This window comes from Bactrocera neohumeralis, chromosome 2 (assembly GCF_024586455.1).
Source record: "Bactrocera neohumeralis isolate Rockhampton chromosome 2, APGP_CSIRO_Bneo_wtdbg2-racon-allhic-juicebox.fasta_v2, whole genome shotgun sequence".
In the NCBI taxonomy this organism is placed as follows: domain Eukaryota; kingdom Metazoa; phylum Arthropoda; class Insecta; order Diptera; family Tephritidae; genus Bactrocera; species Bactrocera neohumeralis.
This window is the reverse complement of record NC_065919.1, coordinates 34,140,285-34,167,215: the sequence shown is the minus strand read 5'-3', so window position 1 is coordinate 34,167,215 and position 26,931 is coordinate 34,140,285. Positions and strand designations below refer to the sequence as shown.

The following is a 26,931-nucleotide window of genomic DNA, read 5'->3' as shown; positions in this document are numbered from 1 at the left end:
TGATAAAAAAAAGCGTAAGCGAATGATGGAAAGAATACGTTTAACACCGCGAGAGATGGATTTTTTCATTAAAAACAAAACAAATATTGTTTCTAAAAGCATGCGTCTCTATATATATTCTGGAAGAAGAAGAATTAAAAACAAGAATTTTAAGAGATTTCCCGTGATAATTGGTGAATGTTTTCGGAAAAGCCGCTATGCTGAACATTTACCGGCGCAGATTGTGGGGTCTCCCTTTTTGTGGATTGAGCAGAGCACACATAAATTCCAATCGTTGGGCATGCTTTCGTCCGACTTTATTTTGCAAAGAAGCTGATGAATGCTCCTTATCAGTTCTTCGCCACCGTGTTTGAATAACTCGGCCGGCAATCCATCAGCCCCCGTTTTTTGTTGTTCTTCAGACGGCTGAATACTATTCGAACTTCTTCATAGTCAGGCAATGGAACGTCTGCTCCATCGTCATCGATCGCCTTCCCCTGGCATTATGCATTTACTGTCATTCAGCAGGTTGGAGAAGTGTTCCCTCCATAATTTTAGTATGCTTTGGGCATCGGTCGCTAGATCACCTCCTTGGGTTCTACAAGAGTATGCTCCGGTCTTGAAACCTTCTGCGAGTCGGCGCATTTTTGCTTGTCTGTTCCTTCCTTGTGTTTGTTGACGTGCGTTTTTTGCTGCGCAGAGGCGGCTGCGAATCTTGGCTGCAACAAGATAGTGGTCCGAGTCGATGTTAGGATCTCGGAGCGTACGAACGTCTAGAACACTGGAGACGTGTCTTCCGTCTATCACAACACGATCGATTTGGTTGGTGGCTTTCCGATCCGAACATAGCCAGGTAGCTTGATGTATTTTCTTGTGCTGAAATCTAGTACTACAGATAACCAATTTTCGGGCCCCTGCGAAGTCGATCAGCCTCAACCCATTTGGGGATGTTTCGTCGTGGAGGCTGAATTTACCGACTGTTGCGCCAACGATACCTTCCTTACCCACACTGGCGTTAAAGTCGCCAAGCACGATTTTGACATCGTGGCGGAGCCAGTTCTCATAGGTGTGCTCCAAGCTCTCATAGAAGGCATCTTTTGTCACATCGCTTTCTCTTCCGTCGGGGGGTGGGCGCAAATCAGCGATATGTTGAAGAACATCGCTTTGATGCGGTTTGTGGCTAGACGTTAATCCACCGGAGTGAATGTTAGTACTCGACGACGGAATCTCTCCCACCACGAATCCCACACTAAACTTGCGCCACAGTAGTAAATGCCACAAGGACCTACTCTTCCACGAGGATATCAGCCAGCTGGGCAGCGGCACCTTCTCAATTAAGGGACCGGACATTCCAGGTGCACGCCTTCAAATCGTAGTCCTTATTTCGTTTTCCATAGTCCTCATCAAAAGTGGGGTCTCTCATCCGAAGCTGGCTGGTTTATTTTATTTTATTATTTTTAAAAAATTATGAACCGTAAATGACCCCGTCTTCAGCCACGCACGACATGACCCCATAAAAAAAGTCTGGTAGAGTCAGGTCAGGTGACATTGGGGGCCAGCGAAAAGTGAGGTTTATTGATATTAATTTGTTTTCAAATTCTCGTAGGAGCTCCGGCATAACCGGTATGGCTATGTGTACAGTTGCTTCATATTGCTAGAATCAAACGCTATTGAAAGGGATATATTAGTGAGAGGGACGTTTTTCCAGTGCCAGTTGGTGCGCCCAAAATAAAAAGAATACATATTTTTCTGCTACAATTCATAAATTAATTCTATAGTATACATTTCTTGTTAATCTGTGAGTAGTTGCTCATTATTTTTAACGAAAGTAGTTAAAAAGACCATATCGACCCGTGGTTCGCGCTGAGTCTCGTTGTTAATGATGTCCGTTGCTGGGCGGTTAGGTGAAGGGATACTAAAATGTATACCTATTCGAAATCAGAACTCAAATATCTTCATTCTTTATTAGAGCATCGTTCTTCATTTCGGGCGAAAAAGCGATACTGGGATCTTGATTAGCGATCCAAATACGATGCAGAATGTCGTCGCCTATAGAATCTTTATATTTGTCTCAGAGGAAAACCTTGAGATGGAAAACATGTCGAGAAGAATTTGGCGAATAATTGGCGAATGAGAGGAACTGTAATATCCTAATGGTTATTACCTCCCAGATAATGAAATTCGCGACCCGCATCATTATATGTACAGTAAAAAATTTTATTAACTGTTCGCAAGAATTGGAAGGTCGTCTGTCTAGGAACATTAATAAACATTTGATAGAAATTATAAGAAAACTACTTACGTTATTTCTGCACTAAATTTGCTAAAACACGAATAACACTAATTAATCCATATAATAACCTACATACATATATAATATTTCACCACAAATGATTTTTATTAAAGTGTATTCAACAAAGTGAAATAAGTACGAGGGCTGCTATATATATTCTGGCCTAGGGCAACACTAAGTGTTGACAGGTACAATCTGACATTTCCATTGGAAAGTTTGACATTTTTTAGCATAACATCACTCACAACGTTTTGTCATTTAATCGTGAATTGTTTTATTTGCAGGAAATTAAAAAATTCATCTCGGCCAAAAAATGGAATTAACTCGTGAACATTTTCGTGCGATCATTTTTCACAACTTTCGACGTGGATTATCACGACAAGAGTGCATCGATGAACTAAAATCTTTGTATGGCTATGAAGCACCATCCTATAGCACTGTGAAAAACTGGTACAACGAATTCAATCGTGGCCGACGCTCGCTCAAAGACGAATTCCGTGAAGGTCGTCCAAAAACAGCCGTTGTGCCAGAAAACATCGATGCCGTACGTGAACTGATAATGCAAGACCGTCATGTAACATACCGTTAGATAGAGGCATGCCTATGCATTTCTCCCACCAGCATACATTCGATATTGCATGAACACCTGGCCGTAAAAAAGGTTTGTTCTCATTGGATCCCGCACAATTTGACAATCGCTCAAAAAAAGGCTCGTGTGGATTGGTGTAAAGAAATGCTAAAAAAATACGATCGCGGTGCTTCAAAAGACGTTTATAAGATCGTCACAGGTGACGAATCATGGATCTATGCGTATGAGCCCGAAAGAAAACAGCAATCGACCGTGTGGGTCTTCCAAGACGAGCCAAATCCAACGAAAGTTGTTCGTGGAAGAAGCACTTCGAAGCAAATGGTCGCCTGTTTCTTCGGCAAAACTGGTCATGTGGCGACTGGCGAGTATAAAAAAAAAATTCAATAAAAATACCGCAAGACTTTTTTGACAACTCATTATTATTTTTCACTAATAAATAAGGGCACAGAATGAAAAGAATAACTTAGCGAAATTGGAATAATTTTAGATTTAAGGAAGCCAATTGGTACAAACAATTGTAAAAAATTTCAAGGAAAATGGAAATTATGAAAGTAAAAAACGCTCCGGCCGCTCTTGCAGTTATACGGATAGTAGATAAAAGAAAACCCCAAATTGCGTCTGAAATAAATTGTAAAATATAAGCATATCTAGGAGTAAATGATTCTGATCACACTGTTCGCAGAAGTAACCACAGTTACAACGGTAGAATTGCTAGAAGAAAACCGCTTCTCAGAACAAATACCAAACTCCATAAGTCCCTCATTACTTCCGTCATGCTATATGGTGCGGAGACATAGCAATGACATTATCAGATGAAGGATTTTGCGAAAAATTTATGCACATTAGCTGCATGGAACGATGCGATATATACGGCGACATTGGCATAGTTCAGTTAATCAAGAGACAACGGCTGCGAGAAGGAATAGAACACTCCACCTTGAATATTTTCGATTCAGTACCCGCCGGTGGAAGCAAAGCAAAAGGAAGACCTCCACTCCGTTGGAGAGATCAGATGGAGAAGAACATGGCTGTACTTGCACCATGCAAATTTGCGCCAAATAGCGAAAAGAAGAAACGACTAGTGCGCTGTTGTTAACTCGGAAATAACCGGGTATGCGATGACTACGCCAGTAAAGAATAAGAAGAAGACTTTAAATTAAAATAAAACCAAAAAAAAAAATAATAATTTTATGTGCATTTTTCCTTAACAATATGGAAGTTTTAGTATCGTAAGTAAACTTTTAAACAAACCAAATACAAATATTGGCAGTTTTTTTTTAGTTCAGTTAAAACTTTGTTGTACAGAACTTTGATTCAAAGAGAATTTGATAGTTGGCATAGAAATTAACACTTTGATTGCTGATCTTTTTTATACTCTCGCAACAAAGTCCATAAGGAGAGTATTATAGTTTTGTTCACATAATGGTTGTTTGTAAGTCCTAAAACTAAAAGAGTCAGATATATGGTTATATATACCAAAGTGATCAGGGTGACGAGTAGAGTTGAAATCCGGATGTCTGTCTGTCCGTCTGTCTGTCCGTCCGTCCGTCTGTCCGTCCTTCCTTCCGTGCAAGCTGTAACTTGAGTAAAAATTGAGATACCATGATGAAACTTGGTACACGTATTTCTTGGTTCCATAAGAAGGTTAAGTTCGAAGATGGGCAAAATCGGCCCAATGCCACGCCCACAAAATGGCGAAAACCGAAAACCTATAAAGTATCATAACTAAACCATAAATAAAGATATTAAAGTGAAATTTGGCACAAAGAATCGCATTAGGGAGGGGCATATTTGGACGTATTTTTTTGGAAAAGTGGGCGTGGCCCCGCCCCCTACTAAGTTTTTTGTATATATCTCGGAAACTACTACATATAGCTATGTCAACCAAACTCTATAGAGTCGTTTCCTTCAGGCATTTCCATATACAGTTCAAAAATGAAAGAAATCGCATAATAACCAAGCCCACCTCCCATACAAAGGTTATGTTGAAAATCACTAAAAGTGCGTTAACCGACTAACAAAAAACGTCAGAAACACTAAATTTTACGGAAGAAATGGCAGAAGGAAGCTGCACCCAAGCTTTTTTAAAAATTGAAAATGGGAGTGGCGTCGCCCACTTATGGACCAAAAACCATATCTCAGGAACTACTAATCTAATTAATTTTACAGCAAAATAAAAAAAATATGTAAATTACGGATAATGAAATCCCGATTATCACTTTATCATGCGAGAGTATAACTTAGCCCTTCCTTACTTGTTTTAATGGTATATTCGCTTCGAGGAACGTTTCACATAGAGCCATAGGAATTGATATTCTGTCAGAAGTGTTTATGCTTGTGAGCATATATGTTGAAATGCGTGAGTACGAAGAGCTTGATAAGCTGGCCGACAGGGGTAATGCTCGAAAATTCTACGAAAAAATGCGGCATCTTACAGAAGGTGTCAAGACCGGAGCATACTCTTGTAGAACCCCCAAAGGTGATCTAGTCACTGATGCCCAGAGCATACTTAAATTATGGAGGGAACACTTCTCCAGCCTGCTGAATGGCAGTGAACGCACAACACCAGGAGAAGGAGAACCCGATTCCCCAATCGATGACGATGGAGCAGACGTTCCATTACCCGACCATGAAGAAGTTCGAATAGCAATTGCCCGCCTGAAGAACAACAAAGCGGCAGGGGCCGACGGATTGCCGGCCGAGCTATTCAAACACGGCGACAAAGAACTGATAAGGAGCATGCATCAGCTTCTTTGTAAAATATGGTCGGACGAAAGCATGCCCAACGATTGGAATTTAAGTGTGCTATGCCCAATCCATAAGAAAGGTGACCCCACAATCTGCGCCAACTACCGTGGGATTAGCCTCCTCAACATCGCATATAAGGTTCTATCGAGCGTATTGTGTGAAAGATTAAAGCCCACCGTCAACAAACTGATTGGACCTTATCAGTGTAGCTTTAGACCTGGAAAATCAACAACCGACCAGATATTCACCATGCGCCAAATCTTGAAAAAGACCCGTGAAAGAAGAATCGACACACACCACCTCTTCGTCGATTTCAAAGCTGCTTTCGACAGCACGAAAAGGAGCTGCCTTTATGCCGCAATGTCTGAATTTGGTATCCCCGCAAAACTGATTCGGCTGTGTAAGCTGACGTTGAGCTCCGTCAGAATCAGGAAGGACCTCTCCGAGCCGTTCGATACCAAACGAGGACAAGGCGATTCCCTATCGTGTGACTTTTTCAACCTGCTTCTGGAGAAAATAGTTCGAGCTGCAGAGCTTAATAGAGAAGGTACCATATTTTATAAGAGTGTACAGCTGCTGGCGTATGCCGATGATATTGATATCATCGGCCTTAACACCCGCGCCGTTAGTTCTGCTTTCTCCAGACTGGACAAGGAAGCAATGCAAATGGGTCTGGCAGTGAACGAGGGCAAGACGAAATATCTCCTGTCATCAAACAAACAGTCGTCGCACTCGCGACTTGGCACTCACGTCACTGTTGACAGTCATAACTTTGAAGTCGTAGATAATTTTGTCTATCTTGGAACCAGCGTAAACACCACCAACAATGTCAGCCTAGAAATCCAACGCAGGATAACTCTTGCCAACAGGTGCTACTTCGGACTGAGTATGCAATTGAGAAGCAAACTCCTCTCTCGACAAACAAAAACCAAACTCTATAAGTCACTCATAATTCCCGTCCTGCTATATGGTGCAGAGGCTTGGACGATGTCAACAACTGATGAGTCGACGTTGCGAGTTTTCGAGAGAAAAGTTCTGCGAAAGATTTATGGTCCTTTGCGCGTTGGCCACGGCGAATATCGCTTTCGATGGAACGATGAGCTGTACGAGATATATGACGACATTGACATAGTTCAGCGAATTAAAAGACAGCGGCTACGCTGGCTAGGTCATGTTGTCCGAATGGACGAAAACACTCCAGCTCTGAAAGCATTCGACGCTGTACCCGCCGGGGGAAGCAGAGGAAGAGGAAGACCTCCACTCCGTTGGAAGGACCAGGTGGAGAAGGATCTGACTACGCTTGGAATATCCAATTGGCGCCACGTAGCGAAAAGAAGAAACGACTGGCGCGCTGTTGTTAACTCGGCTATAATCGCGTAAGCGGTGTCTACGCCAATTAAGAAGAAGAAGAAGGTAAGTTTTAAATAGACTTTATAATTTCTATTTAAATTCTAAAGAATTTTTACAGTTTTCCATAAGAATGAATACTGAAGATGCATCCCCAGCGAAGAGGAAAAGACAGCAGCCAAACAAGAAGTGGAAGGAGAGTGATGTGCACTCCATTATAGAGTTTTTAATGGAAGATGCGGAATTCGAGATAAGTTTATAGTTCTTTTTTTAATATTTCATCTAATTCAGTTTTCTATCTTTTCAGGCTCCAACTACGCAATTATTTTATAAACGATTTTTACAAAAATCGCATTTGGATGTCTCATGGGATCTGGTGCGGTGGAAGGTCCGGCATTTGAAGGGGCAGTACCGTAAAGCCAATGACTGGCTCGCGTCAGCGGGTGCAAGACTACAATACAAGTTTACGGCAGAACCATCGAAGGTTAGTATTATATTGATATTTTAAATTTATTGCAAATAAATATTTTTTTTATAATTTCAGCAAAAATTGCTAAAATGTGTCCCTATCTCGACCAGCTGAGGGAAATATTTGGAAATTCATTACCGGCCATGCGACCGTTACTGGTTGAAAGTAACCTTCTTTCGCCTCAGCTGTGACCAGAATTCGAAGTTGATTCGTGGAAGAGGAATGTGTACCTGCTGCGCCATCAAATGCCGCACATTTGATCGCGCCAATTTCCACACCGGTATTAACATACCAACGGTCGATTCGGCCACCGAAATCATCCGTTGGACAATTGTCGGCTATCAAGCTGAAAAAATTGCTATGGAAGCGAAGAAGCTAGAATTTGACAAATATAAATTCGAAGAAGAAAAGAAAATTCAGGAAAGAAAATTGGATATATAGTTAAAAAAAAAATAAGAAATAGACTTAAAAAAATAGAAACTGATGAAAATTACAAGGTTAGATGATGAATGAAAGAAAAAGTGGCTATGTACGAAATTAAAAAAAAATATGAAAATAAAAATATTTAAATGTACTAAATTACATTTGTATTTATTTATGATTATTTATGACAGTTAGCTTATTTCTTTAGGTTTCTTAAGTATATGTACATATGTATATCAAAAAAAGAGTTGGTATACCTTATACCACTATGTTATGTAATATGTTCATACGTTCTACGGGTTTTCACCTGCTTAAAAGGTTGTAGTCATTTAAAAAAAGTATAACATATACATATGTATTGCTAAAATTAATTAAATGGACTATTTGAATTGTTGAAAAATAAATCCGTTTCCAATGCGACTCTGTAACAGCAAACATGCATGCTAACCAAAAATGTACAAACCGAACAGGTCTATGATTTTTTCACTTTAACTGTTCATTCCTGTTAAATACTTTGAATAAAGCGGAATCTCAACAGGTTATGGGCCCAGGCACGTGGGTCCCGCGTTTTTGATATTTAAAATATTTAAAAGTAAAGTAAAGTTTATACTAGTGTTCATTTAAGAATACAATCGCAATGAGTTCAATGTATCAAATTGAAAAATTAGATGAAGGTAACTACGATACCTGGAGCATCCAAATGCGCAGCGTGCTGGTGCATGCAGAGGCGTGGAAAGTCATCAGTGGACAGAGACCAGCAGCAGACGGAGAGGGCTGGGATGCACTCGATAGCAAAGCATTGGCCATGATGACATTGAGTGTGAAGCCATCGCAATTGTGCTATCTAAAGAACTGCACAACTTCAGCTAGTGCCTGGAAAAAGCTAAAAGAGGTGCATCAACCCAGTGGACCAGTAAGAAAAGTGTCGCTTTATAAGCAGTTGCTTAGTTTGCGGATGATAGAAGGCGACGTTATGTCCAGCTATATAAATAAATTTTGTACAACAGTTGACAAGCTTTCGGAGGTTGACATTAAGCTCAGTGAAGAGCTGGCCGTAATAATATTACTTTCAAGCTTGCCCAAAAGCTTTGAAAATTTCGTGATCGCAATGGAAACACGCGATAGCCTGCCTTCCCTTGAGATATTAAAAATAAAGTTATTAGAAGAAGGAGATCGCAGGGGCACTTCATCTAAAACAGATCATTACAGTGAACAACAGGCGTTTCAAGCAACCACAAATATGGAGAAAAAGCGAGAGGAGAAGAGTCATATCAAATGTTACAAATGTGGTCAACGGGGTCACTACAAAAATCAATGCAGAAATAAAGGAAAAGAAAAATCGACAGAATCGCAACAACAACATAGGTCATTTACAGTTTTAGCAGCGACAGATGTGGGTGACTTAAAACACTCGAGATGGTACCTGGACAGCGGCGCGACGGCACATATGAGTGGCTCACGTAATCTTTTTACAAATTATGTCACACAAGCAGAGGATGTTATGTTGGCCGACAACAACATTATACGCGCAGTAGGCAGAGGCGACGTTATAGTTCAAACAGATTTTTGTGAGTTAAGGTTGGAGAACGTATTGCATGTCCCGCAAATGAAGGGGAATTTTGTATCGGTGAGTCGAGCTGTCGAACGTGGCTGTACAGTAAGCTTTAACAACGAAAACGCTATCGTAAGCCAGAATGGCACTTGAGTGTATTTACAACGCGTGTTTTGGTGCAGCACAGTGCAGTGCAGAAGTTTGGCATAATAGATATGGCCACTTAAATTATGGCAGTTTGATGAAGCTAACAAAAAATAAAATGGTGTTTGGCATAGAAAATGTGAAGTTCGCAGACAGTACGCAGTGTAAAACGTGTATGAAAAGTAAAATCCACACTCAACCGTTTCCAGCGGCGTCTGAAAATCGAGCAAAAGAATTGTTGGAGCTAGTGCATACCGACGTATGCGGCCCATTTGAAAAGCGTTCTCTTGGTGGCTCATCATATTTTTTAACATTCATCGATGACATGTCTCGGCGTATTTTCACATTTTTTCTCAAGTCTAAAGATGAGGTGTTTGAAAATTTCGTAACTTTCAAGAAAATGGTCGAATGCCAGACTGGGCGGAAAATCAAGGTTTTACGGAGCGACAACGGCCGAGAATATTCGATGACTTCCTAAAACAACAGGGCATAACGCGTCAGCTGTCGGTACCCTATAGTCCCCAACAGAACGGCGTCGCAGAACGAGTGAACCGCACTCTTGTTGAGATGGCAAGAAGTTTACTTGTACACTCAAATATGCCAGAGTTTCTATGGGCAGAGGCGGTGCAGACAGCGTGCTATATCCGCAACAGATCGCCAACTGCAGCGTTGATTGGCATGACACCATATGAAGCTTGGAGTGGTAGAAAACCGAATGTAAAAAATATGCGTACATTTGGGTCCGTGGCTGTTGGCTTAGACAAAACGCGAAAAAATAAATTCCATGCGAAAGGTAAAGAGTACAGATTCGTTGGGTACTCCTTGGCATCAAAAGCTTACAGACTCTACGATCAAGAGAAGCATCAAATTGTAGAAAAACGTGATGTTTTGTTCTATGAACATTTCAAAGAATCCCAGTCAGATGATCAAATCGTTTTTGATGAATTACCAGAAATTTTGCCAGCTGATTCCAATCATAATGGAGAAACATTTATTCCGTGTAGAAGTGAAGTTAAGCAGGAGAAACGTATGTACAATGAAGAAAGCAATGAACACGGCAGCGCAGATGAGCCAGAGCTGGAGCAGAAACCTAAGATAGGACCAGGTAGGCCAAGAATTATTCGGAGCGGTATACTAGGACGCCCGAAGAAGAGCTACAATGTTGTACAGGCAGTGCAATCTGTAGAGATACCATTACCACAGACGTTTAAAGAGGCAACTGACGGCAAGTATGCTTCATACTGGCAGGCGGCTATGGACGCAGAGCATAAGGCATTGGTGGCAAATGGCACGTGGACTGTGGCAGACTTACCAAAGGGTGAACAAGTAATTGGGTGTAAATGGGTTTACACAGTTAAAAGAGATAAAACTGGCGCAGTTGAGCGGTACAAAGCACGTTTGGTAGCCAAGGGGTGCTCGCAGAAGTTCGGCGTGAACTATAACGAAACATTTTCTCCGGTGTGTCGATATGAAACGATACGCTTGATACTCGCGCTCTCTATAGAGCTGAAGTTACACTTGCATCAGATGGATGTTTGTACGGCTTATCTCAACAGCGAGTTAAAAGACGTGATCTACATGAAGCAGCCTGAGGGGTTTGTAGAACGTGTGGCGAAAAAGTGTTACGATTGAACAAAGCGATTTACGGGTTAAAGCAAGCAGGAAGGGAGTGGAACTTCAAACTGAACGCGGTGCTGTGTGAAATTGGTTTTTCTCAATGCCAGAATGAACCGTGCCTGTATAAAAAGGACATAGAAGGTAGCCTTTGTTTATTATTAATCTATGTAGATGATTTACTTATAGCGTGCCAGAAGAAGTCTGATTTAATACAAATTAAAACAATGATCTCAAGCAAGTTTGAATGCGTTGATAAAGGCCCACTTCAGATGTTCTTGGGTATGCAGATTCAGCGCGATGGCGATACAGGCGATATTTCAATGAATCAGTCTCCCTACATAGACGATATGCTACAACGCCACGGCATGCATCAATGCAGGGTAACAACGACGCCATTGGATGCAGGATATCAGGTAGCGTGCAATGAAAAAACGTGTGAGGAAGTGGATGCAACGGCTTATCAGGCAGCAATAGGCGAATTGATGTGGTTAGCTTTGACTTCCAGGCCCGATATTTACCATTCGGTTGTGAAATTAGCACAAAGGAACAACAACCCTCACACCGAACATCTCACTGGGGTGAAACATGTAATGCGATATTTAGCAGCAACAAAAGACTTGAAACTGAATTACCACGGTTGTGGGCAGGCGCTTGGTGGTTATGTAGATGCAGACTGGGGAGGTGATATGAGTAACCGTCGATCATACACCGGGTACGTGTTCTTCCTGGCAGGTGGACCAATCTCGTGGAAATCGGAAAAAAAAATTCCGTAGCCCTTAGCAGTACGGAGGCTGAGTATATGGCTTTATCGTCAGCGGCCAAAGAAGCGTTGCACTTGAGACGTTTAATTATTGAAATTGGTTGTGGCAAGGCTTGTACACCAACAATATTGTATGGCGACAATCTCAGCGCACAGAATCTCGCTAAGAATCCAGTTTACCATAACAGGTCAAAACACATCGACATAAGATATCATTTCGTCAGAGAAGTTGTTCAGAGTGGTGACATAGAATTAAAGTACATTTCAACCGAAAATATGATAGTTGATATACTAACAAAAAATTTATCGAAAACAAAGCATTTACATTTTGTTAAGTTAATGAATTTATATTAGATTTTATGTACACAGAATCACATTGAGGAAGGGTGTTGAAAATAAGTCCGTTTCCAATGCGACTCTGTAACAGCAAACATGCATACTAACCAAAAATGTACAAACCGAACAGGTCTATGATTTTTTCACTTTAACTGTTCATTCCTGTTATATACTTTGAATAAAGCGGAATCTCAACATGAATTAGACCGAATTATAAATTGAAATCATTCTCGAATCCACACACAAAAAATTTCATTCAAATCGGACCAGCCGTTTGGGAGTTCAATGACATGTGTTAACAAATCAAAATTTATACATCGTCAACTGTTGAAATAAATATTACCTACCACCTACCACTTTCCCAGAATTTGTGTTTCATTATTTCGGACCTAAATGTAGATGATTTCTTAAAATAATTCAAATAGTGGTAGTATAGAATTTTTCAGGACGAATGTAACAGAAACAAAACAAGGGTAATTTTTCCTTGCCTTTTTTTGAACGCATATTTCAGAAATAAAATTTACGTTTTTTTGTGTGCGATTCAAAATTTGTCTGAAAAATATGTACACAAATAATGCAAGACTTAAATTTGCCGCCATTTATGTAGTAAAGTCTTAATGACCTAATAAAAAACCCAACAGCTGACAGTTTAGGCTTAATCCATAAAATGGATGCTGATTATTTGAGCAAAATCATCTTAAGCGATGAAGCACATTTTCACCTTGATTGGTTTGTTAATCACAAAAATTGCCGCTTTTGGTGTTCTGTCATGTGAAAAACAAATGCATCCACAACGTGACACTGTTTGGTGTGGATTTTGGCCTGTTTGCAACCACGCAAGCATTAACGTTGCACCTATGAATATCTGCCACATTAATACAGAATAGTGATCGAAATTTTCGACAAACCTATGCGTATGTGTATGGAAAGCAAGACGGTCATTGTCCGATGTGTTATTCCATAAAAAACCTTATCTTACTTACTATTGTATATGATTCAGTAAAAAATTATAAGTGAAGGACTAAGAACTATGTTTTCTATTTGAACAAATCTTGAATTAATTTGAGAACACCCTTTGGAAATACGAGTATTTGTCAGTGTGTGTTTTATTGGGGTTGGCACTTCACATACATGCATACATAATACAAAGAATTTTTTTTTAAATATCGTTGGATATACGCATCAGAGAATGGAAATGGGTTATTTACCTTTTAACATCTTTTAAATCCCTCTTTGTTGACCAAATATTATGTGTCACTTTATTATTTTAACAGTTTTCTTACCACAATGTATTAGGAATAGTATCAAGAGTAAATTTTTTCTGAACTTGCCACCGACGAAAATTTCCGCTTAACCTCGGCAGAGGTCATGATAGTAGATGCGGAATCGAAATTACAAATACGTAATAGCATTGCAAATTAAATTGAAAAGATCATCAAACTAAGTATTTTGATTAAAACCATCTATACTTGAATTAAGTATTGACCAAAAAGTTTCAGGAGCAATATAGGACAGTAAGTCTAAAATTTTTGAAGGCAAACCTACCAAAATTAAAATAGCTTACTAACCTACTGAATGAAAAAATAAATACAACAATTTTGAGTATACTATTTTTGAATTTTTAATGAAATTTACACATATTTATGTATACTGCTTTCATGTATATTCATTAAAAAAACACTACATTTCTTTAATAAATTTTTATTAATTAAGCACATTTTTATACTCTCGCAACAAAGTTGCTAAAGAGAGTATTATAGTTTTGTTCACATAACGGTTATTTGTAAGTCCTAAAAATAAAAGAGTCAGATATAGTGTTATATATACCAAAGTGATCAGGGTGACGAGTAGAGTTGAAATCCGGATGTTTGTCCGTCCGTCCGTGCAAGCTGTAACATGAGTAAAAATTGAGATATGAATATCATGATAAAAAATGATGAAACTTGGTACACGTATTTCTTGGCTCCATAAGAAGGTTAAGTTCGCAGATGGGCAAAATCGGCCCACTGCCACGCCCACAAAATGGCGAAAACCGAAAACCTATAAAGTATCATAACTAAGCCATAAATAAAGATATTAAAGTGAAATTTGGCACAAAGGATCGCATTAGGGAGGGGCATATTTGCCCCCTACTAAGTTTTTTGTACATATCTCGGAAACTACTATAGCTATGTCAACCAAACTCTATAGGGTCGTTTCCTTCAGGCATTTCCATATACAGTTCAAAAATGGAAGAAATCGGATAATAACCACGCCCACCTCCCATACAAAGGTTATGTTGAAAATCACTGAAAGTGCGTTAACCGACTAACAAAAAACGTCAGAAACACTAAATTTTACGGAAGAAATGGCAGAAGGAAGCTGCACCCAGGCTTTTTTTTTAAATTGAAAATGGGAGTGACGTCGCCCAGTTATGGACCAAAAACCATATCTCAGGAACTACTCAACCGATTTCAATGAAAATCGGTGTATAATATTTTCTTAACACCCTGATGACATGTACGAAATATGGGTGAAATCGGTTCACAACCACGCCTTCTTCCAATATAACGCTATTTTGAATCCCATCTGATGCCTTCTCTGTATAATATATACATTAGGAACCAATGATGATAGCGGAATAAAACTTTACACAAATACGGTATTTGAAAATTATGTAAATGACGGATAATGAAATCTCGATTATCACTTTATCATTCGAGAGTATAAAATGTTCGTTGACACCCGAACTTAGCCCCTCCTTACTTGTTTTAATTAAAAAAGTACGACTGACTTCTTACTAAAAATACTTAGGTCAACTACCCAAAATGTAATCCAATTATTGATCGGAATGTATGAATCGCTATTAGTAGTATTCCTTGCCTTGTCATGTACATATGTACATTTTTTGTACATTTTTTCTATAGATGGTATGTAATAAAAAATCTATGAAAATTCTATACAACTTTACTTAAAAAGCCGAATATCTCTAGAAGTATTAATGATAGCGATTTTGACCTCGGATCTTTTTTGTAGCAAATAAAAATTCCTTCAAGTTTGTCATGCACAACGGCATGACAACATTTTTTCTATAGATGGTATGTAATAAAAAATCTATGAAAATTCTATACAACTTTACTTAAAAAGCCGAATATCTCTAGAAGTATTAATGATAGCGATTTTGACCTCGGATCTTTTTTGTAGCAAATAAAAATTCCTTCAAGTTTGTCATGCACATTTTTTCTATAGCTCTTGTGATTTACGAGATATATGTATACAAAAAAGTGCGAATTTCGTAGAAAAATCATGTTTAGAGCCCCTTACTACCTCGCCGGTGTGAGTTTCGACTTTGTGGCAATAGGCATTTTTGCAGAGTGTTCAATTCTGAGGAACATATGTCTAAAGTCAAAGCGATGCCATAAAATCCCTCAGAGCTATAGAAATTTAAAGATAAAAAATCACGATTGTCGTGTACTTTCAATGGAAAATTTTTACATGCCTTGGTCCAGTCCTTAATGTTAATATTAAGTGCTCAAATTTTCAGGGAATTTTTTAGCGTATTTCCAAGGAAATTTCATGATGGGATTGAAAAAAATTAATAGTTCAAAAAAAAAACACCCTATTGCACATATGTACATATTTATGACTTCTTTTATTGGTCCAATTAAGCGGGTTTCAACTAATTGATCAAATTGTTCAATTAAACGAGTATCGGTTAATTGCTCAATTTTTGAAGTGCAGTTAATTTCGCCTCGTAAAATTTGTGATCAAACTAAAAGTTGTTTCAAAATACTCCATAAACTACTTATAGCGATTTGTTTTCTAGATGAAAATTTTGACTCAGTGTATAGCAATATTTCATAACAAAAAAATTCCAACCAACTAGACTTAAAAAAATCTATCAAAAAATAAAAATGGGCTGGCAAACTCTTACGTTTTGGGAAGGATAGGAAAACTGCCACTTTCTGAAAACCATTATACAACAAAAAAAAAAAAAGAACCAGTGATTTACATTTTTTTTAGAACAATTTTGAGGTAAACTTGAAACCCTCATTCGGAGGTTAGATAAAAAAGTGCGTGGAGGATTTTATGAGTTGGGACGAACAAGAATGCTAGAACTAAACAGAATATCGATAATCTACAATAATCCAAGCAGCGAAATTCGCACAGATTTTAATACATGTATATCTATTGTAATTAGATTGATTTATCATCATGATAGTAGATGTAATTTGTTTTTCATTCACATTCGGAGATTGAACGTTTTTCCGCACTGCTCATGTTATCTGCTTTCTTTAATAGGGGTAATGAGAGTACATCTTTCAATAACTGAAATATAAAAAAATTTCGGCAGAAGTCGAAGAGTTACGTATATACATATACACATTCTTGCAGAGTACGGTCGAAATAATAAAGACGGTAGCAATAAAGCCATTTCGGATGGTGATAAAAAAGCTATTGTAAACAAGTAAGGAAGAGCTAAGTAACAGAACATTTAATACTCTTACAAGGATCAAAGGATCAAACTGCCTGCTGTCCAAATTTGATACCAGCTCCAATAAAGCCCTTTTCTTGGGTGTGAAATTTTATTTCTCTGTAGCATTTAGTTATACATTTATCGCACTTTTAGTAGTTTTAAACGGAAAATGAATCGAATTTGGTTATTATAGCTTGAATAGTTTAGGGACTTTTCTCAATATTTGGTTAGCAGCACCTGTCAGTTAAGTTCTGGTTGACTTAAACAAGACTCTTGTTTTCGGTAAATAACCTTTTTTAATCCAACTCTCATATGTATATTAACCGCCAAGCCTAATATGAATGCAAACACGTATAAAAACGTACTAAAATTTATTTTCCCTACATTTTTAATTTACATTTATCTTGAAATTTTCGATGGCATTGTCGATGATTTGCATTAGATTAAAGAACAAAACTTCGATTGGGAAAACTTTAGCATACCGTCCCATGACGGTAGTTTTTGAGATATTTGCGTTTAAAGTTGAGAATTACCACTATTTGAAGTACGTATCTTTATACTCTTGCAAACCAGTTGCTACTGAGTATTTTAGTTTTGTTTATCTAACGGTTTTACGTATCACTAATCGAGATAGATGTAAGGTTATATATTTATAAATGATCAGGATGACGAGAAAAGTTGAATTCCGGTTGACTATCTGTCTGTCCGTCCGTCCATCCGTGCAAGCTGTAACTTCTGTTAAAGTTGAGATATCTCACTGGACTTGGTATGTGGGTTCCTTAGTACAACAAAATTTCCAGTTCGTAGATGGACGTAATCGGACCACTGCCACGCCCTCAAATCGCCATCGCCATTAACCGAAAACATATAAAGTGCCATAATTAAGTACTTAATTAAGGTATAAAGCTGTAAATCGATACACAGAATCGCAGTAGCAAGGAGCACCTATGGGCAAAATTTTTTTTAACTGTTGTCGTGGCCCCTGCCTCTCTAACAAGTTTAATATATATGTATACTTGTATATCCTAAACCACTTAAACTAGTACAACAATCAAGTTTGCTGAATGCAAATCTTATAAGAACTTTACCGACAGTGTGAAAATGGTTGATATCGCAGGATAGTGGGGTTTTCTCCCCATATAACGGTACTGTTAAAAACTGCCTACTAACAACGAGATAAATCAATAACTAAACACGCCGGAGGCCTTAAACTTTACAACCCAAATGGTATGAAAGAGCTTTATGGGAATTGGTGTGAAAATTGATCGATTAGCGTGGTACCGCCCATTTTTGGTGAAATCTCTTATCTGGGGACCCAATCAACCGATTTAGACAAAATTTTGTACGTGGCATTCTTCTTACATTCTTATACCACAGCGTGAAAATGGACGAAATCGAAGAACAACCACGCCTATTTCCCATATAGCACAATTTTAAATTCCACTTGATTCGTTCAGTTTCCAGTACACAAATCAAGAAGCAATAACTATAAATACCAATTTAATCCCCGAAATCCTGGGACGGCATTCCAAAGTCGACCCCTTCGACTTAATGCAGTAACCAAAACTCTTTACATCAGAGCTGTGCTAACCTAATGAAGAGCAGTATATATACGTGACACACTTTTCACATGTTTTCAAAAGCATTAAATTCGGGGCTCTCAGCAGATGTGTTGATAATTTTACAATTGCACTTGACCTAGAAGTTTTGGGTACTTTTTATGATACAGCAAGTACACAGTGATCAACAAATACTAACTTAATCACACTTCTAGTCAACTACATTTCCAAAATGTCTATATAACACTCCTTCGTGATCACCATTGAAAATAATAGAGCTTTGAAGGAAGCTATAAGCTCAAAACCTCAACTGTTTACTAAAATGTACAACGCTTGTATAAAGGAAGAGGTATTCCCCGACTCGTGGAAAGTACAACGTTTATTTCTGCTCCCAAAACCAAAGAAACCACCTGAAGAACCTTCATCGTACCAACCTTTGTGTATGCTCGACACAATGGGTAAGGTGTACGAAAGTATAATACGAAAACGCTTGGAGTTAGTAATCCAGAAAGCCGGCGGACTATCAGAGAGACAATACGGCTTTATAAAAAACAGATCCACAATTGACGCACTACGAGAAGTCGTCGATACTGCGAAATGTGCAGTAAGTGGGAAAAGATGAAAAGGTGGCACGAAAAAGTACTGCGCACTGATCACCCTGGATGTCAAGAATGCGTTCAACACGGCAAAATGGGCACACATAATCGAAGCCCTGGAAAAAATTCGCGCCCCAGAATACCTCATAAACATTATAACGAGTTATTTTAAAAATAGAAGGCTGATTTATGATACGAACGAAGGAGCCAAGAGCTACTCCATCTCAAGTGGAGTACCCCAAGGGTCAGTGTTAGGCCCGCTGTTATGGAACCTCATGTATGACGGGGTGCTAAGAAGGCAGCAACCAAAAGATGTGAAACTAATAGCATATGCGGACGATCTCATGGTGGTAGCAGTGGCAAAACAATTAGTCGACCTAAGAAGCAAATGCAATGAGTGCGTAAATGATCTACGGCACTGGTTCTCTTCTGTGAGTCTGGAACTGGCGGAGCAAAAAACTGAAGTTTTACTTATAAGCACCAGAAAGGTAGAGGAACAAATAGAGCTCACCATAGGGGAGTGCGAAATTACTTCGCAGAAGCAGCTGAAGTATCTGGGGGTAATATTAGATTCTAAATTAAAATTCAAAGAACACCTGGAGTATTCCTCCAGTAAAGCAAACAAAATTTACAATGCACTATCGAGAATGATGACCAATACAGGCGGTGTGCGTTCCAGCCGGCGATTCTTAATAGCGGAAGCAATGAGTTACGTAATACTGTACGCAGCACCAGTATGGATACAGGCAATGAATATAAAAGCGTATGCTAAACAAATAACTGCAGTGCATAGGCTTTCTGCAATTCGATTAATAAGTGCTTTCCGGACTACATCAACTGACGCTGCTGAAGTATTAGCCAGCATGCTGCCCATTGACATCCAGGGAGATGAACTCGAGCGTTTATATCATCTATCAGTGCCTAAAACAGTATCGGCAAAGACAGAGGAGAGGAACAAGAGCATTAAAATGTGGCAGGAGCGGTGGAATTCCTCATCCAAAGAACGCTGGACCCACCGACTTATACCGGACATCCACTCTTGGATTGATAGACGACATGGGGACTTAGACTTTTATCTGACCCAAATACTTAGTGGACATGGGTGCTTTAGAAGTTACCTTTTCAGATTCCACAATGATATTAGTCCGAACTGTCCGACGTGTACAGAGCATAAAGAAGACTCTGAACATGTATTATTTTATTGCCCTAGATTTTCAAATACAAAGGAAAAACTAAAAACCACACTCGGTGGTAGTTTTACAGTCGATAATTTAACGACACTCATGTGTCAGTCGACTGATAAATGGAAAGCTGTCAGCGAAGCGTCAGCATCCATAATGACAAAACTGAGACTTTTTGAACAAATTAGGCGTCCGTCAGTCCGGGCGATAGAGGAGACTTAAATGTCCTGTCCCTCCCACGAAGTAATACTTAATCGGTGGACCCGTGGGAGAGTCCTGAGTTGGGAGTAGGTTAGGTTTAGCGGATTAAAGTTCCGCACTCCGGCTTTCGACGCTTCCCCCTACTATAAAAAAAAAAAAACCATTGAAAATATGTGAGTGTTACTGCACAGAATAAAATAATTGTCGATTCATAGGCAAACCGCGCAAATTTTATGTTATTTTAGACCTTCAGACGAGGGCTCTTTTAGTCGCTCATTATCGGCAAATTCTCTTTTGATTTCGCTCATTGAGTTCACACGAGAGACACGAGTGCGCAGTTTGAGTCGGACAATATTTTGCATCTCAAATTCTGAAACGCTTCATGTACATATGTACGTAGCGCACAAATATATTTTGGATTACCTAATTTTTATCCTTTTTCGCCTTTTTCCAAAACATATAATAGAAATGTTACATTAAATTACATAAAATATAACATTTAAATTTCTGAACATAATGTAAATATTCATTGGAAACAAAATGCTATTGCAACCATGAAAAAATTTTCAAAATGAAAAAGAATACCGAATTGCGTAGCACCGAACTGTTATGAATAAGAACACAAAGTGTGCCACCCGTGCGTGCGGCACGGTCCCTTCTTGTGATATTAGTAATTAACGTGCCGTCCTTACCGATCATATCAAACGACATTTGTCAAAAATTATACTAAAGGCTTAACATAGAAATGTTATCTTTTGTTCACATTAGAACAAAGTTATCATTGCCTAATTTGTAGCAGATCAAAACAAAATCCAATTATTAAAAAGATTAATTAAGAGAGCATTCAGCTACTCCATGTACACATTTGTTCGAGCTGATATAGCAAATGTTTCATCTCTTGAGTATACATAATTCTACTTTTTTCGGCAGATGTAATTTTTGGTTAAAATATCATTTTAGATTTTAAGACTTAAAACAATGTTGCATAATATTTATTTCCCAATTCAATAATTAAATACCGTCAAAGACAGTGTTCAATTGAAAACAAACAATTAAATAAAAAACAAATTATTTGTAATAAATATAAATAAATATTGCACGAAACAAAAAGACAAAAACAAAGAAGAAGACAAAGAAATAAAGAAAATAAAGAAGAATCAAACAAACAATAATGAGTGCTGCGCCAGCAAAGCATATAGCATTGTCGAGCAAACAAAAACAAATCCTGATAATAAAAAATACAACGGCGATGATGAGTCCTTGCAGCGTTCAGCTAAAATGGAAATGAAGCAAAAGACATAGTCAGCAGAATTAGCAGTAAACGGCAATCGGGCAACAACAAATGCGCTGACAGCAACCAGTATGCAGCTACCAGCAAGCAACAGGACAGCGAAGGAAAACAAAATGCAAGTTGAGAATATACCAAGCAATAAATATAGTTTAAAAAAAACTAAAAAACACGCTTTTAAAACATATCAAACTAAAAAGTGAAAAATAATTCCTGCATTATTGTGAGAAAAGCGTGGAATACTCGATATATGACCAAGCACCCCACGCTTTTCTCACAATAATGCAGGAATTATTTTTCACTTTTTAGTTTGATATGTTTTAAAAGCGTGTTTTTTAGTTTTTTTAAACTATATTTATTTTTAATTTTTTAGTTTGATGTGAGAAACCCCAAGTTTGTTAAAATATGAACTATGACATGTAGTATGGGTTAAGTAAATCGATAATTAGGCTTATTGTTTTATTATTTGCGACCAAGTTCTATTCACGACTTTACGAATTATTACTTCTTAATCGAATCATTTCTTCTAAAGCTTCAATGTTACAAGGGGTTTTACCTGTCAACTTTGAACAGTCTAGTTCTTCAATTCGAGCACCGTCCAAAGATCTACGACGACTAAGTGCTACATAAGATTGTCCAGCAGCAAACAGTCGAGAGCCCAGATAAATTACTGCATGATCTACAACCAGAGAACGTATATTTATAACATATATATCGTATATTTATAAATATACTTTCTCTGGTACAACCTTGAATCTTATGAACGGTCGACGCCCAACTCAGTATGCTATTCAAATATCACCAAAACTAGTTTTATATAGATGTTGCATACTTTTAAGCGCATCTTTTTGGTGAGGTGCTTAAACTTACTATCGCCTTCCTACAGTGTCGCTCAAATATTCTAGGTTTTCAGCACCACTTAAAAAAGTTACATACATACATACATACAAGTGAAGCTAATAAAAGCGTATTAAAAACGGATCATCTATTTAGATTGGTATTGATCGCACCATAAACGTAAAAAGAGAATCAAGTCCAATTAAATAAGCGATCAATACTAAAAAATTTTAACCAGCCACGTCAAATGGTAAAGACAGAATTTCTAAATGGGTACCACCACAGTCGTCAATAACATAAATCAAAAAATTCAAACATACACTGATAAAAGTTTCATGGATGTCATAAAACACCCGTCAAATAATTACAACTCTTACCAATGCAGAGCTCAAAGGCCTAGCAGTTGTCATAAAAGGTATAGAATCTTCGGTAGACTCTAACGATGTTGAAGAAGCACTGGAAGAATGTGGTTTTAGAATTAAATCAGTCGTAAATATTTTTAGCAGAAATGAAGTCCCGCAATCAGTGTTCAAAATAGAATTGATGCCAAATTCTAACCAACTAAAAAAATACAGTAGACGCTCGGAAATTAGAACCACTTTGTTTTTGGGGTAGTTCTAATTTGCGAAATGTTCTAATTTATGGACAGTTTTTTTAACGTAAATAGTAAAACTAAGAGTTAAGCCACTTCCAAAAACTATAAAAAAACATTTTTTTTTCTTATTTTATTTAAAAACATAACAAGTCAGTCCATTACATAACAATTATTAAAAAAAAAAAACTTAAAATTTCAGAAATTAATTACAAATTCAGAATAAGGGCTCAGTTCAAAATTAATTTTTGTTTGACATACAATCAGTAATATTTGTTTGTTTTTTTGGTTTCTTTAAATCCGATATAGCAATATCGTTACGGAGGGCCAAAAGATTGGCTATATGTTTACTGGAAGACAATTCACTCTTGTTGCACTAATTTATTAAATTGTTAACGCTTTCAATAGCTATAGCATTTAAAATAACTGGTATGTTCTCAACAACATCGTCTTCACTGCTATCAGAAAACTCATCATCGCTACTTAGGTCGTAACCAGTTCCATCTTCAAACTCATCTCCATTCTATTTCTCGATGCCAACAATACACATGGAATTGTTTGGATCAATTTCTGCTAAAAGAGTTTGATTTACTTGGAGAGCTTCATTGCAGTCCTCATTTTTGTTAAGTAACTGTGCTAGTGGCACATCATCATCGCTGTCGTATTGGTCAGAGTCCCAATTTAACAACTTTGTCCAAGAATTCCTCATCACCGTTTGCGTTATCTCATCCCAAGCTTGTTTCAGAAATATTATTGCCTTTCGGATGGAGTGGGATTTCAACAGACTATTCAGTGCACCATCTTCAGCTATTATTGCAGCAAGTAACTTACTTCTGTTAACAAGTTTTGTTAACTTTACGGGATTTTGATCAATTGGTTGCACAGCTGCTGTTACATTTGGCGGCAAGAAATATGCAACTATGTTGCCATCTTTGCTTTGAAGATGCTCAATTGGTGCATGCGCGGAGCAGTTATCAATAAGTAAAAGAGCCTTCGGAGGCAAGTTATTTTTTTGAGAAAACTGGATGACCTATAAACAAAAAAATATTTTAAAATTAAAGAAATTAAAAGCAAAATTATTTCCTCTTACTTAATTAATAAATATCTTGTGAAACCAATCATGAAAGATCCGAGACGTCATCCAAGCATTTTTGGAAAAGTTGTAATGAAGTGGATTATTAAAACCTTTGAAGCTCCTGGGATTTTTGGCTTTTCCAATAACTAAGGGCACTAATTTGTGAGAGCCATCAGCATTTGAACCAAGTAAAATTGAAATTCGTTCTTTTTGACTTTTGTATCCAGGCGCACTTTTTTCACAAGCAGAGACATACATATGTTTTATCTGGTAGGCAACGATAAAATAATCCGGTTTCGTCCACATTATATAATTGAGACTCTATTAATCCCATCTCAGTGACTTTTGCACGGAATCTGTGAATAAATGGAGTGATCGAGGCAATATCACTAGAAAGAATCTCGTCACCAATTTTTAAAAAACGAATGCCGTGTCGCTTTTTAAATTTAATAAACCATCGCTTGCTCGGAATGCATTTTTATTTTTATCGGAGTATTCTTCACCAAACATTTGTTCAGCTTTTTCCTTTAATATTGTTGCTGTCAATGTACACTTCCTTTCCCGTTGTTTTAAAAACCACTCATAAAGACGACTTTCCATTTTCGGGAATTCGCACTATGCATAGTTTTATTTTTTGCTTCCTGATAAGTGTTGGAAACAGCATTTAATATAGATGATCTATTTGACTTGATATAGCTGATGGCAGATTTGCTCACATTGAAATCTAGCGCTAGACGACTCCCTTGAACTCCTTTGTTCAGCTTTTCCAATATCTTTACTATGGTTTCCAAAGATAAAGTGTTTTTTTACGTTTATTTAACATTTTTAGAAAGTTACTTTTAGTTTTCGGTAGAGTCTAGCAAAATATGTCCACGTGTATCAAATTTCACATAATGAATGACGAAAACACCAAAAATATGGCAAAACAAACACTAAAATATAACTTGGGGATTCCCCTTTCTATTTTACCATTGTTCAGTAAAATAAAACCCAAGAATGGGAATTCCCTTGTGTTAAAAATAAAGAAAAACTCTCAGAAATTAGAACCTCAAGATCTAATTTCAGAGCGTCCAATGCATTAAAAACTCTGGTTCTAATTTCTGGATGTTCTAATTTTTGAGAGTTCTAATTTGTGAGCGTCTACTGTAATAATAATGTACATCCGATTTACGATTTAAAATATCTGCTCCATCGTAGAATTATCGGTGAGGAAAGAAATGGTCCAACTGCCAAGAGTATGGACACAAGAGCGCATAAGCACCCTACGCATTGTCTGTGTGGTGTGTGGTGATCTACATCCTACATCAAAATGTACTCTTAAAAAAGAGGATTTAAATAAAAAATATAGTAATGTTAGGGAAATCACATTACAAACAGTAGGGGTTTCCATGTTTATAAAGACTTAAAAACGAATTTGTCAAGCACGTCGTAATCAAATGTTAAATATTCCTCCTAACGAAATTATCGAAATCCCTGTATATATTTCAAGACCAGGTAATCTTAAAAATAGTGCTACACAAGGGAGCTATGCAAACGTAATGAAAGGCAAAACTGCAATTACCCCAAAACTAGCCAAATGGATGTGTTGAATATTGACTGTAAACCTTACCTAGTTGGGCTCGAAGTGACGAGGGAAAAGCTAATTGTTTTGCAAAACAAAGGTCAACTTCTGAAATTATTGGAATCATAAAAGAACTTAATCCAAAAAAGCTAATTGAGTTACCAAATATTGCTCTCTTTGCTCTTCAATGCAATTCTTAGTTTCGGATACTATCCAATTTCATGGAAAGAGTCGGAGATTATTCTGATAAATAAACATGGGAAGGACTTAAGCAGCCGTCTTCATACATACAATCTAGATGTCTTTTTAAAATATTTGAAAAAGAGTTACTATCAAAGATGTCTTCTTTCCTCCACGAAAATAATATAATACCAACGCACCAATTCGGCTTTCGTGCAAAACATAGCACAATAGAGCAAGTATAAATATAGAATTTACTAACGAAATAACGAAAGCATTTGAGCACAGTTCAGATATATCTTAGACGTAGCTTAGGCGTTTGATAAAATGTGGCGTGAAGGCCCTTTATATAAAATAAGAAACATTCTACCTTTAGAATTGTATAAAACATTGGAGTCTTATTTGAAACATAGACAATTTATCGAAAATCCTGATATTAGTTATATAGGGGCCAGGCCAAGTTTTTCCTCAAATGTATCTTTTTTAGGTACAATGATACACAGTTATGAATTAAGCACGCTCTCTTATTTTCGTTGTTATACCACACATATTGGCCAATATATGCGATACAAAGTCACCCCGAAGTTCGAAAATATTTATATTAAGTATATGGGGGCTAAAGAAAGTATTAGTCCGATTCAACCAATTTTTGACTACAGATATACCATTATAAGAGAAGGCTTATCCTTTAATTTCAGTTTTATATATAAAACATTGACCGACATTTTCGATCAAAAGTCAACTATACGTACCGGGGTACAGCAATTCGGTACCTAGGGGCTTTAACAATATTTATTGGATTTGAACAATTTTTAGTCATAAGGTGGCACACACTAAAGACATTATTCGTGCAAAGTATTATCCAGTTATATTGATTGATCCTTGATTTGAGTACTGGAAACTGAACGAATCAAATGGAATTTAAAGTTGTGCCATATGGGAAATAGGCTTGGTTGATTTTAAGGGGGTAGTATGGTAAAAGCAACATTTTTTTCAATAATTTTTTATTTCACACAAATTTTTATTTGAGACTAGAGGACCCGCCCACGTTTTACTGTGGCTGATACATACTTAGGTAGTACTACCAATACCAACTATATGATTTCTATTGGTTAGATTATAAGTATTAGTTAAGGAATAATCGCATT

At 37.5% G+C, this 26,931-nt stretch overlaps 1 protein-coding gene and 1 pseudogene across 12 annotated transcripts in view; both read right to left on the bottom strand.

Annotated features, from left to right (window-relative positions):
• LOC126763765 (mothers against decapentaplegic homolog 6) overlaps nt 1-26,931 on the bottom strand; it is a 135,737-nt gene that overhangs the window by 50,976 nt on the left and 57,830 nt on the right. Inside the window, exon 1 of one of the 12 annotated variants that reach the window (XM_050481579.1) lies at nt 8,536-8,731. The exons of the other annotated variants lie outside the window; for them this stretch is intronic. The gene's annotated coding sequence lies outside the window, so the exon portion shown is untranslated. Of the gene's footprint in view, nt 1-8,535; nt 8,732-26,931 lie in introns of those variants that run through there. 12 annotated transcript variants of the gene reach the window in all.
• Nucleotides 23,244-24,517, bottom strand: LOC126764410 (jerky protein homolog-like; annotated as a pseudogene).